This window comes from Crocodylus porosus, unplaced genomic scaffold, assembly GCF_001723895.1.
Source record: "Crocodylus porosus isolate Cpor-Errol unplaced genomic scaffold, CroPor_comp1, whole genome shotgun sequence".
NCBI classification, from domain to species: Eukaryota; Metazoa; Chordata; order Crocodylia; family Crocodylidae; genus Crocodylus; species Crocodylus porosus.
In genome coordinates, this window is record NW_017728914.1 from 24,365,303 (window position 1) to 24,379,781 (window position 14,479).

Consider the following 14,479-nt stretch of genomic DNA (forward strand, 5'->3'; position numbering starts at 1 on the left):
AAGCAGGTTTTCTAGACTGGAGCAAGCCAATGGATTAGAACCACCCAAAGGTGCCTTTGAGTATCACTGAAGGTAACTCAGTCTACAGATGGGGTTTTCAGTGAGTGGGGTTTGCAGTGAGACAATCTTCATAAACTGGACATTTATTATTTGGGACCAATGGGTTTGACCAAACTCCTGATGAATTGATTTCATATGCTACATGAGTATATGTGCTGTAGGTTTTCATATTTCAAGTTTCTTTTGCCTTTCTCCTTTTCCCCAAATAGAAAGGTATTTTCGTTTCATTTTCCCTAAAATCATAGGAAAGTATGGCTGGAAGGGTCATCTAGTACAGCCCCTTGCTCAACAGAGAATCATCCCTGACTAAACCATCCTAGCAAAGTGTCTGTCCAACCTGCTCTTGAAAATTTCCAGGGATAGAGATTCCACAACTTGTTTAGGTAACCTGTTCCAATGCTTGACTACTGCCAGAGTCAGAAAGGTGCTGCTAATCACCAATCTAAATTTCCTCTGCTTCAGTTTAAGCCTGTTATGTGCCTAGTCTCATCCCCTGCAGCCACAGACAATAGTCTATCCCCATCCTCTCTCTAATCAGCCTTGTGATATATGCAAATCCTCCCTCTCTTCTCTCTTCCACACTAAATAACCCTAGTTCTTTCAGCCTATCCTTGTGAGACCTGCTTCCCCAGCCTCTAATTGGGGTTTTTTGGGGGTTTTTTTGGTTTTGGTTTTTTTTGCAGCTCTTTGGTCTCTATTCAATCTGTCCAATCCTGCTTGAAGTATGCAGTACTCCAGGTGAGGCCTCACCAGTGCTGAATAGAGTAGAAGAATGACTTTCCTTGATTTGCAAGTGACACTCTGGTTAATACACCTCAGTATGCTACTGGCATTTTTTTTTTTTTTTTGACCAGACTCCTCATAATAATCATTGAAAATATCTAGCATTGAACCAGACAGTCAAATGGAACAATGAGGTAGTAAGAGCATATGCACTCCTATCGACAAGTACATATAGCCCTTTGTGTGTAAAACTGCATTTGTTGCACTGAAAGTGCCATAAAAAAATTTGGGTCTGTCTACACATGCACTTTAATGTGCATTAGCCTATTTTAATACACATTAAAGCATCACAAAAAAATGATGAACACTTTTACATGAGCTCTGGGGATCAGGGGGCAGCGCTTTAATTAGAGCTGCTCTCGGAGCTGCTCTAGTTAAAGTGCCACAGTGTCTCATGTATCAGTGTCCCCACTACATCTAGTATCTCACCTACAGTCCATGCCCCACCACCAACCCCATAATTATAGAAAAAATAAAATAACATGAAGATAGACTTTAATTTCAGTGGTGCTAGCAAAAAACTCCTGAATTATATAGTCTGGTTCCTACACATTATTTTAAGGTGATAGTAAAGGTCTTATGATCTTACTCCCATTAATTAACCATGAATAAAAATCATCCAGAAGGCTTATACCAAACAAAACAAAAAACTGCCCAATATCTCTTCGAGTCATTCTGTTCTTTAGGGAGCTGCTGGAATTTACACAGAAAGGTCAAATAAATAGCATAAATATTTCCCAGTCTCTGGTTTCCCTTAATTAAAATGGGCCAGATACTAATTATATTAATTAGGCATATCAATCTCAAATGAGTCGACTGGAAACCATTAAAGTCAACTAGACTAAGAGGTCATGGATTTTTATTTCTTTCTAAAAAACCAGTGTGTTTCTCTGTATTTGCATATGCTGTTAGATGTCTGGGTGTCACATACCAGGAGAGCGAAAGACGCTTGTTCCCTCATAAGAATATTGCTATTTCTTTGGATTGTTCTCTTTTGGGGTCTGGCCCATATCCTTTTTAGGACTGTTCCCAGTGTGAGAGTCTCCTTCAGTCTGCTTATCCTTGCTTCTTCTGGAGATACTAGAAGCTACAGTTCCTAACTAGCTATCTGAATATCATCAGTATATCACCCATTAAAGAATGGTCATTAACATATGTCTCATTCAGAAATCATGCTTGGCACCAAAATGTCTTAATGATTTACTGATTAATGGTTTTCTCTTTGTTATGTCTGGTTTGGACCTATCAGATTTGCTTGTATTTGTTTATTGCAAATGTGGTTCAAAATTTTAGAAAATAAGGCCTTTTTTAAATCCTTTCCTCTCTTCTGGTTTACTGTGTTAGATATAGTCCCATTATTGCTGCTGTTCCACCCAGAAGTTATTCTAGAGGATTGGACTGAAGTATTCAGTGGCCTCAATATTTGCTAATATCTGCTTCAGAGAAAAAGAAAGAATCTCTGTACAGGGACAGGAAAGCGCTGTCCTAAATAGAAAGAGAGTTAAGCACACATTAAAGATATTTTTTTGACCTGATGCTCCTTTAGTTATTAACCCTTTAGTTATTAACCCTTGATGGTTACAAATATCCTTCTGAATAATCACCATAGACCACATGCCCCCCTCTCCATAAATTCTTTGTTCAAAATTAATATCCATTTGCTGATCCTATTTTGAAACAACTGGAAAATGGGTAACATATTCCCTTAGGAGACAAGGTTTGTTTCAAAACTTTTAGTGACACTTTTTAAATCTAACTTATACAATGCAAAGGACTGCAATAGTAGGTGCAGTAGGAATGTTATCCTTTCCTGCTACTTTGTCTTGCTCGGTAATTTTTTGGCACAATCAAATGGTATCAATGGGTATAGTTCTGCTGAAGTCAGCGGAGCTAAACTGATTTACACCACTGAGACTCCAGCCATCACTTTCAACGTAATTTCAGTGAAAGAAGTTCATCAGATAGTTTGGCTGAGGCAGTGTTATGAACGGCAGCCATAAAGAATAGGTTTCTAATTTAGTATTCATCAAAATGGCTTTGTATGCGCTAGGGAAATTTCCCACGAATTTCCCACTGTTGTTAGCAGCAGACAGCTATAGTGACAGCATTATACTCATGACTTAAAGCACAATTTGGCTCTGGGAAACAGTTCTTACATTGGCATTTATGATGTCTCAGCCTCCTATGTTTGAGCCCTTGTTTTCCTTTATTGTGTTTTTTGTCACAATTCCTCAAATTTCTCAGATGTTGCTAATAATGACTCCTTCCCCCTGGTTCTTTTGTCATGTTTGGTTGTGCATCTCTACAACTCTTTGAGTTTTTAAGGCAAGGCATTTCCGGGTATCACCTGCATGCTTCATAATCATGAGTCAGCCCTCCTCCTGTCCCTAAAATCAGGAGCTCCGTTTAAGGACACAGTAATTTTTTTAAACTGGGACACTGATTTATTCAGGTCCTGTGGCTTTTGAGTCTGCCATTTACAGTTTTAAGCTCATCTCTGTAACCAGCAGAGCTAAAGACTTTTTTTTTGTAAAAACTGAAAACTGAGATTCACTGAAGCAGAATTGAATTGTTTCTAGTGCCGGTGCTTTAAAGAATACTAAATAAATATCATGAAATAATCATTAAAAACATGTGAACTACCAACACTGGGTCCTTAATTTTTACCTCACCTTTCTTATTAAGCCTACCTATATTTTCCTGTCTGTTATCAAAGGATAAATTGAGACTGGGATTTAGACTGGGATTTACTGCCAGGGATTTTGTACTTCAGAGAATTAGTTTTAAGATTTCTTTCATTTGTTCCATTTTAGGTTTAGGTTTTGTTTCGTTTTATGAATCCACCTGCTTAGACTCATTTGCAGACAGGAAGGTGGGATCTACTTATTCCTGTCAATTGTACTATATGACTGTCAGTTGGACATGGTATCCAGCCAGTCACTGAAACACCAAGTGCTGCTTCTAAAATATACTTTGCCATGGGGATAAAGAGACATAGAAGCATAGACCGCATAGGCCATAGCAGTTTTTAAAATTTCTTAGCCAACCTGGCTTTTTGGTGCCCCATTTAGTTTGTTATCAGCTCACTATTTCTACTAGCACTTGTTTTGGCAGCAGTTGTAATCAGCCTTGTCAATCAAGGCATCCTCACAGAAGCAAATCTCCCAACTCGGTGGCCAAACAGTGCAAGATTTAGCCTGTAGCTTATCTGCAGGCAGCCAGCATGCCAATGTGCACAGACATTTTAAAATGCAAGAAGCTATTAGCTACCTGCGCAGCACTTACATTCAGAATCCGATTAGATTGCTTCTCCCTCGAGCAGCACATTTACGTCACTTCCGTCTACGGAGGCTCGCAGGAGTCTTAAATTTTTTCAAACGTTGCCTTTTTAACTGCACTGTCCATGCAGTTAGTGGCACCAAAAAAACCAAGGGCCAGATTCTGTCACTGTTACTCACATGGGATGGATCTTTATGCTATTCCTGTGAGACTGCCCAGGCGACTAAGGAATTACTTCATATGAAAAGGGCAGAATCAGGGCATTAAAGGGAAATTCGTTATTTTAAAAAAGCAGGCCTTCAGGGTGAACATTTAAGACACACCCCTGCTCTCTCCCAAGCATCACAGCTGCAGTTGTTAACAGTTGTTACCTTGGTGTGCAAAAGGGTGTGGTGCTTACTCCCACATAGAGCCCCGCACACTCATGTGATGGTATAGTATAACCCACTGTCCTAAGTCTTTGGAATTCCCCTGCAAAAAGAAAATCTCTATCCTGCGGAGTAGACTCCAGGATCGGAAAGATCATTAATGAAATGGAAGGCTATACTGCTGCTTCAGTAAGGATATTAAACTCTTAAAAGATTACGTAAGGAACCTAAATAATAAGACTATCGGATCTAATCTTGAGGATATTGGATTTCCAGCATGGTTGTATGCCACGTGTGCTTGTGAAAAATGAGCTATTGCCTCAACCAAGCATTCTGGGGTGGAGTGCACACAGAACAAGTGCATCATCTATCAGTGGGCTGCTGGTCCAGAGATACAGACATAACTTAAATAACCTGCAGACCATTAACTTCTAAAAAGCAAGGGAAATAATGACACTAGGGGCATCCCTGGCCTTATCCTTTAACTGTACAATTTAAATGTAGAACAGCTTTGAATTAAAAGAACAAGCAGACCTCAGTTGAGGCCCAAGTTAGATTTAACCAGTGGTGCTCAACTTCGTAGCACCATGAGCCAGAGGAGTTAAACAAGGTCGGTCCATGGGCTGGATCCAGCACAGAGTCAGTCTGTGAGCTGGATCCAACACAGGGTCAGTCCATGGGTAATTGTACCCCATAGGTGGTACAATCACCTACCCTGGAGATCTTCAAAAGACAACTGGACACACACCTTGCTGGGGTCATCTTATCCCAGCAGTCTTTTCTTTCCTGCCTAAGAGCAGGGGGGCTGGACCTGATGATCGGATGAGGTCCCTTCCAGCCCCTGACTTCTATGAATCTGGCCACATGCCAACCTAACCACATGTGCTTGGATCCATTCATGAAGCAAACCTGCTCACCAGCCGCACTGCACACTGGCATGACCTGGCATGCAGAACCACATTATCTGGCCTACAGGGCTCCCCATGGGTCCAGAAATTTGGCAGCAAAGGAGTGGCAATTAATGCTGCAACTGCTTCCCTGCTGCCGAATTTCCAGACTGGGGGAAGACCCACAGGCTGAATGACCTAACTCCTCCGGCCAGAGCTGGCCCGTGGGCTAGAGGTCAAGCACCATTGAATTAAACTGATTTTAAAAAGAGGTTGTTCATATATCTATTGTGCTACCAATAGAGGACAGGGTGAAAGCCTAATCTATGCATTTTTTTTTTTTTTTTGCCTTTTAGGGTTACGTCTGGTTTCAAGCTTAATCTTTTCTTTGAATTTCAAGTTGAAAATTGGGTTTCTAGTGCTTGTTTGGGAGATAATGACAATATTCTTTCAACACCTCTTAGCTAAATTATTGATATGTTTTACGATTCCTAGCTCCACCGTAACATAAGAGTTACCTTCCAACTTAGAATATATATTTGTGTGTGTAAACATTTAGGCCAGGTGTACACCACAGCCTTATTCCAGCATAACTATGCTGGTCAGAGATGAGACCACTTCAGGACTGACATAGCTATGTCAGCAAAATAGTTTTGCTAATATGTAGCAAAGACATCTGAACATGGTTTTACTGGCAAAAATGCCCTTTTAGTAGAATAATTTACTGCGCTTGGTGGGACAGCTGGCTTAAAATGCACCAGCAACATGCAGTGTTGCCAAAGTACTGTAACAATTAGTAGCATTAGTACTACTAATAATTAAGAAAAAACCTGGTTCAGAAGCTGAACAAGCACTTCAATGGTAGCAAAGATTCTCCTTGTAGACCTGGCCACAGTGTGAAATTTTTCAAAATCACCTAAGGAGGAATTTGGAAATCTAGTCCAAATTGATTTTATTCCAAATCCCAATTGTGACTGACAATCATTGTCATCAATACATGACCAAATTATTCTATTTCAAATGGAAATAGAGTTTCAAGTGGGTATAGAAAAATCAATTCAAAGTTATCAGAAGTGGAGGGACATACATTAAATCTGAAGTCTTGTTAAATACTTAAGAATGGCACCATTCCACTAACATATGATAATATTCCTCTCCAAATAGTCTACTAGAGAAGCTTTCCCAGGCCAAATCTTCATCCACGTAGCTGCCATATAATATGCAGTGGAGCTTTTTGTAGTTATTAGAAATCATTCTACTTTTGGAGATCAGTTTACTGTACAATATGTGATTATAGCAAAAGAAAACGGTAAATAAATATTTTGGCTAAAGGCAAAACCCTTTTAGTGTTTTCTCTAGCATTCCCTATGTGGCATCCTGCCACAGTGTTTTTCTAGTTTCATGCTTGAATTTTCAGTTCAGATTTACAACTGAATGTTTTTAATGGATAATTGTTTCAAATTCTTGATGTCTCCACTCCCCCAAACTCTCAAGAGTCAGTTTCTTGCAAACTACAATTAAGTTTAAAACCAGATTCTGTTCCCAATTCATGTCCTTGTTTGTATGAGGAGTAAGGCCATTGAAAATGTGGCGTTTACACTGGTGAAAAATGAGGGCAGAGGAGAATCCACTCCTTCAGTTTCCAGTTAAAGCACTAGAAATATAATCGTATATCCAGCGCACGGTGTTGTTGTTTCTTTGTTTTGTAACAAATTCAGCAGGGAAGAAAGACATCATGCTGTCAGAATCTTTACATTGATTAAAAACATTCCAGATCTAGACACCAAGATCCACTTTCCATCATTGCTTTTAGACCTAGTCCTTATGAAAACTGACCTTCCTATTCCCGATTGCCATTGCTCAGCAGTTCTGAGAGTGGACCCTGGAAAATAAAATCCAACAGATGCCACGGCCCACCTCTTTTCTCCATAGTGCCCCGTCCATAGCGTCCATGTCTCTTGGGCTTCTTGCTGCCTCTCTGCCATGTGCCACCACCTCTGCTATAGATAGGGGACAAAGAGAGAGAGCAGCAAGGAGGGCTGAAGAAAAGGGCACTGTGGAGAGGATCAGCAGCATAGCACAGAATGGAGAAGGAGGATGCACTGGGCTAAGCCATATGCCCCTAATCTCCTGTGTGTCCCCAATCCAGTCCATGGGCCACGTGTTGTCCCTAGTCTAGACAGCTTAAAATGGGATCCAGAGTGCTCGTGCCAAGGACCTGAACCCGATTCAACCACTCTTATTTAATCGGACAACCCAAGGACTAGTAAAGCATTCGTCCTGAGCTTAGAATTCTGCATTGCCTCTTCTCCTTGTTTCATAATCATATGTATGACCAAGTAAAACTGAAAAGTAAATCTTGCCAAATGATAGGATTTCTGCAAATGTTGACATGTTTTCACTGAATAATTAAATGTAAATATACCTTTTCATTTTGTCATTATTATAGGTCAATGAATAGCCCTGCAAATATACTAGGTCAATTTTTATGCTTTTTTCAGTACAACCCAGAATCATTTATCCATCATTCATTCTACTCAGTTCACTTTAAATTCTTTAAATACTTCATAGTGACTTTCTAACTATTAATATCCAATTCATAGTAAAAGGTAAATGACTGGTGGAAATATAAGGTAAAGGAAATAACAGGAAACAAAAACTCTTAAGGGTGTCCTTATTTGGACCCATGTATGCCTCTCATTTTTTAATTCTTTTTCTTCCAGTTTTAGTGAACATATCTACACATGCATTAAGGTGCTTTTTCTAATGAGCATTAAATTTGGTACCTCCAGTGTGAGGTACTAATAAAATGTGCATTAGGACTGCCTTAATGCACAATAACCAATGTGCACAATTTTTAAGTGACACTTACTGAGCAGTAGCTTATTTTACTGTGCATTAGCATTATCTTATGTTTTTTACATGACACTTTAACACTCAGTAAAATAAGCTACTGAGCATTAAAGTGCACATGTAGACATTTCCATATTTATATTCTGAATACTCAATTTTGACACCAAACTTAAGAAAATGCAATTTTGCTGAATACACTAAGATTGTATAGTATATATTTTCTTTCTCGCTCACTTTTGAGCCACCATAGTTTGAGGGACAGGAATCCAAAATCGCAATTAGAACAGGTGTCCATAATACAGTCACATGAAGGGGTTGTGGAACAACACGGAACACCTTGGGAAGGCCTACGGAAAATAATACTGCAACTATTTTTATTTGTGGGAAAATTAAGATATTTGTATTTAATGCAAATGCACTGAACATTTTTCCAATCTCTATAATTGACTAAAGGATATGAACAAGGGCTTATATTAATGCACTTTAGTTTGATTCCTAATTTTATGGCTTAAACAAAACCAAAAAGTTTTGTTTTTAATCATTTTTCTTTATCAATAGTTGGCATCTGATTTTCGTGAATGAAAGAAGACTGGCTGTTCTCCCTTAGTTGATTTATCTAGGCCAAGTTGAGACATCTGGTCATTATTATGAGTCCTTCTAGATATATTGGTTAGAGGCTGCCCAAGTAGTTGGAAGAGAGAATTTTAACATCCTCTTCATCAGGCACTTTCGGAGGAAAAAAATTACTTGTTTAGAAACTGAATCTAGGTCTTTCCATATTTTTACACGCAGACCATACGATTGTCTTGCTTGGCCCTGACTTTAATCCTAAACTGTTCCAGGCAATCATAAATTGACCACATATCTGTTTCAGTGATCACAACTATGTTGCATTTTGCATCAGTTGAATGCTCATACAATATGGGATTAGAACTGAAAAAAACAATTAGGCTTCCCATTACAACTGAGCTATGTTTGCTCTCTCTTGGATGCAAGCATTTGTTTCTCTTGTTCACTGTATAATAGTTCCCTCCATCCCCCCTCCATCCTGTGTTCTTGCCTCTTTTTCTTATTAAATTGTCCTTACGTTTTGTAACTCATTGCAAATCAACTGGAAACATTTTGAAAGCTCTCCAGCCTTGTTTTATGAATGCTAAAAGCACAAAATGAAAAGAAGTGCCTATGAAAGGGATCAAAAAATAACCATGATTGCATATGTTATTGTTTCCTGACTTCTAAATATAAACTACTAGAAACTGGATTTGCCTATTTACCGCCTCTGCTCTGCCTTCTTTTGAGATTGTACGACCCTTTTACCATGGCTAGACTTATAATTCAAGTGGTTGTCAACTTTCGTGATCAGCTGTTTGATTTTTCAAGGTGGTTACATCGAAACATTTTTAGCAAAATACATATTTAATCTACTCAGTTCATTTATACAAACATTCAGTGTGGACTCTGGATCTCCTTAAGCCCATAAAATATTTTTATTTAATCCCTTTCTTGCATATACTTCTTGGTTAACCAAAGCAGGCTGACTGACTATATTTATTTGTATTTGTGTATTACAAAGTTGTAAGAAGGCTGTCTCTATTTCATGGCAACTATTGAATGTAAAAATAGACATTATTAAAAATATTCCATGCTATCAAAGCCTTTTTATCCTCCACCCTACTTTGTGTCTCAGCTATTGCCTCAACTGTAGTTTCATCCACCACAGTCTTTGCTTAGGATTGAGCATTTGGGGGCAAATTCTTAACCTGTTAAAGTCAACGGAACCAGGATTTAGTCCTTGATGGAAAAGTGCTAACTGAACTGCATATGGGCCTATTCTAGGGAGGTGCTCAGACAAGGACATACTGTGGAATTTGATAGGAGCTGAGGGTACTTGGCATTCCCTGGCATCAGACCCTGGGTTTCCATAATACATTAAAAAAATCTTATTCATTTGGGGATGAAGAGAACTTGGTTTCTTCAGTTACGGGGTTAGTATATTCTCCTTTATTTGTGTCATCTTCGAAAAGACTTTGTTGCCATCTCTGTGTAACACAGGAGATCACAGCCATAGCAATACCTTGTTTTAGTAACTGAAATTCTCTGCCCTCCTACTTTCCAACCACTTAGAGTTTTCCAATTTAGACCTTCAATGACAATTCTGGGTGTCACTTTAGGTGACGATTCTTGCGTCACAGTATGTGTCCCTCAACAGTGGAAAAAACCTAAAAGACTGTTAATGCCAAATTAAAAAGAATTTTGACTTAAAGTTGGGCTTGAACCATTAGTTTTGGATCCAAACCCTACCAAACTTCAAGTGAGTGCCTAGCAAGGATCAAAATCTGAACACAGAAAGCGGTAATACAGCCTTAGGTTTTTCTAATTACATAAGAATATGTAAGAACAGCCATTTACTGGATCAGACCCTAGGTCGATCTTACCCAGTCTCCTGTGTCACACAACTGCAAAAAGCAGATGCCGAAGGAGAGTGAACAGAGTATGGCCAGGTGTTTGTCCACTGTTCCTCTCTTGCTTGCAGCCTCCACCATTTTGGATCTAGTAAGTTGTGATTCAGAGGCTGCACCCTAACTCCCATGATCCCTTAGGGCAAGGGGCTGGACCCAATGATCTTCCAAGGTCCCTTCCAGCCCTACAATCTATGAATAGCTATGGATGCACCTTTCCCCCAATTGTTTTCCAATCCCTTTTTGAAGCTGGCTAAAATGTCAGCTTCTACAGCATCTGGTAGCAGAGTTGCTAATAAAATAAGTTGATAAAGCGGGGGTTTTCAATCTTCCAGAAGGCATAGAACCCTTTCATATCACTTCTTCAGCCACAGAGTCCCTACCCCTGGCCCATGGGCCACGTAACCCAGTGGTGCACTGTCTCCTGGTCTTCTCCACCATTACCCCCAGTTTCTGGGGTGGGTCATCAGGAGTTCCACAAAGAACCCCAGAGCTCCATGGAACACAGATTGAAAACTGCTGGAAGCCTTAATATCCTCACCATTCCTGATCCCCTTCCTTGCTATTCCTTTGTTAGAAGGAGCCCTCCAGGATCTGAAGAAGAGGGTGCAGAGGCACCCTCTAAGAAGAGGGAAACACTTGCCAAAGGGAACACGTACAGCCAAACGACAATGCAACAAGTGAGCCCATGAGTCAGAAGTCACTGTCCATTCTCAAGCTGGGTCAAGAGAACCAGCCCTCAAGTGGCCAAGAGAAATCCAGTGTAAAAGTGAATTCATTCCGACCACTGCCCATCTCAGGGTAGACAGGTAGCAACCAGTCTGAATCTAATTCTTTGTCCAAATCCAAATCCTGAGTGAGGAAACAGATTTATTATCCACTAAAAATTAAGTAGCCTTGCTTTCCATTTTCAGTGAATGGCATTAAATACAGACGTTGAGCCTGAGCTGCATCATTCCCAGAATGGCTTCTCAGATTTAGCAACCCAGTTTACATTTAACTTCCAGCTTCTGGTTTGCCTCTCTCCCATCTCTCCACCACTGACAATAAACCCCACTGCCCAAAATCACTCTCCTGCCCTGGAAAGAGATTTCCAGCCCCATGCTTGTATGGCCCGGGAAGCCATTTCCCATAGTAACATTAATAGGAAAAAGTCAAATTAAAGGCACTCCCTTGTGAAGTGCATTTTGAAGCGTGAGTGTGATCAGACTGAGTGATCACAGATTAGTTGCTGAGTGGTGGAAATGAGACTTGTTAACAATTCTGCTGTTCCTCACAGGAAGAAAAAAATGGCCCTAGGAAGATTCAGCCCAGCTGATCTTTCCTAAAGACAATTATAGGATGCAAATATTTATAAATCACTCATTTATTTTGCACAGTTCGGTGTTTTAAAAACAAATTCTGAGTTTCTAATAAAGTTCAAACAAATTTGCTCATTAACTCCCTTACCCCAGCTGCTGCTGAGTAGGGAATCGAGCAGAAGCAGAGAAATGCTGTTTGTATTGAACTCCAATATGTTTCCTGAAATACCCGAGTTTTACATGTCGCTTCTAAAGTGAGAGCGCTTGAGGTAGGCAGTTCCCTACCACAAACCTGCCACCTGTCCAATTTAGCAGTGGTAATGTTCACCACCGCCTGCATCTTTCTCTTCTGCCACATGCAGGCAGGAAGTCTGCTCTTAGGATGCAGGAAGAAAAAAAGATCTTTTTATACTGAGTAAACCGAGCGCTTTGTTGCAAGAGCAGTAATTATAATTGGCACTGAACAATCCCCCCAGGTCCATAAAGGATTATCAGGTGCCTCCAAACCAATGAGAAACAAACATAAAACCACTGGCCAACTTCCAGTCTGATTAATAGCGCTCTGCTTACCTCAAAGCCTCCCCCCAACAGTCCCTCGTGGAGTTTTTCTTTGCTTCCTGGCCTAAACCTATGTGTGGTGGTGCTGGGTGCTGGTGGAGAGCTGCTGCTTCGCTGCTTCTGCACGGCAGAAGGAAATCAAATTGGCTTGGTTATGAATAGAATCTGGAAAGTGATTTGTGAACCTGTGTGTGTTATGTAAGTGGAGGATTCATTAATCCCATTCCCTAAGACTCATGAACGCATTTCAGTTGGAAAAAAATGCACAGCCGGGTTTCAAAACAATGGTGCATTATTACAGACAACCAGTTCGGCTGCTTGACTGGAAATGTCAATTTATTTCCAGTCAGCCAGGAATGTCCTGAAGAGATCACCCATTTTCAGTATTACGGAACTGCACAAGGACAGCTTTCTTTGACTGACTGGTTTTATGTATTTGACTGACTGATCCTCTGCCTGAGCCTGCTGCTGCATTTTTAGGGGCCCCAAATTCACAGTGGTTTCTCTTTGTGGTGAGAAGTGCTGGATCAGACAAAGGAACAATAGAATAGTACAATTCAGACAGCTACATGAGTTGAATAATCTGCCCAGAACAAATGGCAGTGGTTAACCAAGGTGACCTAGGAGCAAAAGTACTGTGGCTATGGCAGAATCTCCTTCCTTCTGGGGGTAGTTGGCTATAGCACAGTATCATAAAGAATGAGAGCCATATTTCTCTCTTCCCTGCCCAAGTCCTGCAAGGTTTCTATTCCAAAAGTTTTATATAAAAATGTACCTAATTCTTCCAAGGGGAGACAGTCCAGCACCCCACTGTCCAAAGGTTGTTCTAATTATGTCCTTGGTTTACAGCCAATAGTAAAAAGCTTCCAGAACGAGAGCAGCTGGGGTAATACAGAAACGAACATAAAGCTGTCAAACCGGTGAGCTATGGGAGATTTGTCTAATGTCTAAGCAGCATTTAGATGCTACTGTAACCAGCAGGTAATACCTGGAGCAGATGACTTCACCCCTCAGCCCTTACTACCTTCCAGCTAGTTAACTGCAAAGGCAACATCTTCATGAGTAATAGGGAACCAGTGCCAAACTCACCTCGCTCCCTGGGCCAGATCCTGAATGCAGGGTTCCTTGTAAGCTGGATCCAGATGCCACAGCAGCAGGGCAAGGGTCAGTGGTCAGGGGCTAACACAGCCATCACTGCCCCCCTGCCACTGACATGCATTGCTAACAGGTCTCCATGTCCTGTCTAAGCGCTTGTCTGTAATGCTGAGCTCTCTCTTTTACTGCTACTGGCATGGCAACCTTTTGTTTATTGTTCATATCATTAATTCAGGCATGGTTTAATAAATCCCATTGACCACGTTAACAGCCACTGAGTATGGCAATCTGCTGGCATTATTACTGCATTAGCGTGGTTGGTATGCTAATGAAACCACCAGCAAAATTGTGACATTTTGGTGGTTATAATTATTTCTAGCCACTGTCCACCACGTGCATCTCTTGTCATCTTGTCTCCTCAGAGGAGCGCTCATCTTCAGATCCCACTCCCAGGCCCAGCTTCCTAGTACTCACTGTTATCATCAAAATATCAGCATTAGTTAATGTTTATCACACAGATAGCTAAGATTGCAAAGATTTTCAATGTACTTAGCCCAGGGATGAACTGACAGCTGCTGACAAATAGTGAAATTTTAACGGCCCATGAAATAGAGGGCCATGGACTACTTAAGAACAATTTCTCTTCTGCACGTATTTGGGGTCTGAGTTTGATACCAGTTTTTCCACTGGTATTTCATAGATTTCACAGACATTAGGGCTGGAAAGGACCTCAGAAGATCATCGAGTCCAGCCCCCCGCCCAAAGGGCAGGAAGTCAGCTGGGATCACAGGATCCCAGCAAGATAAGCATCCAATTTGCTCTTGAAGGTGTTCAAT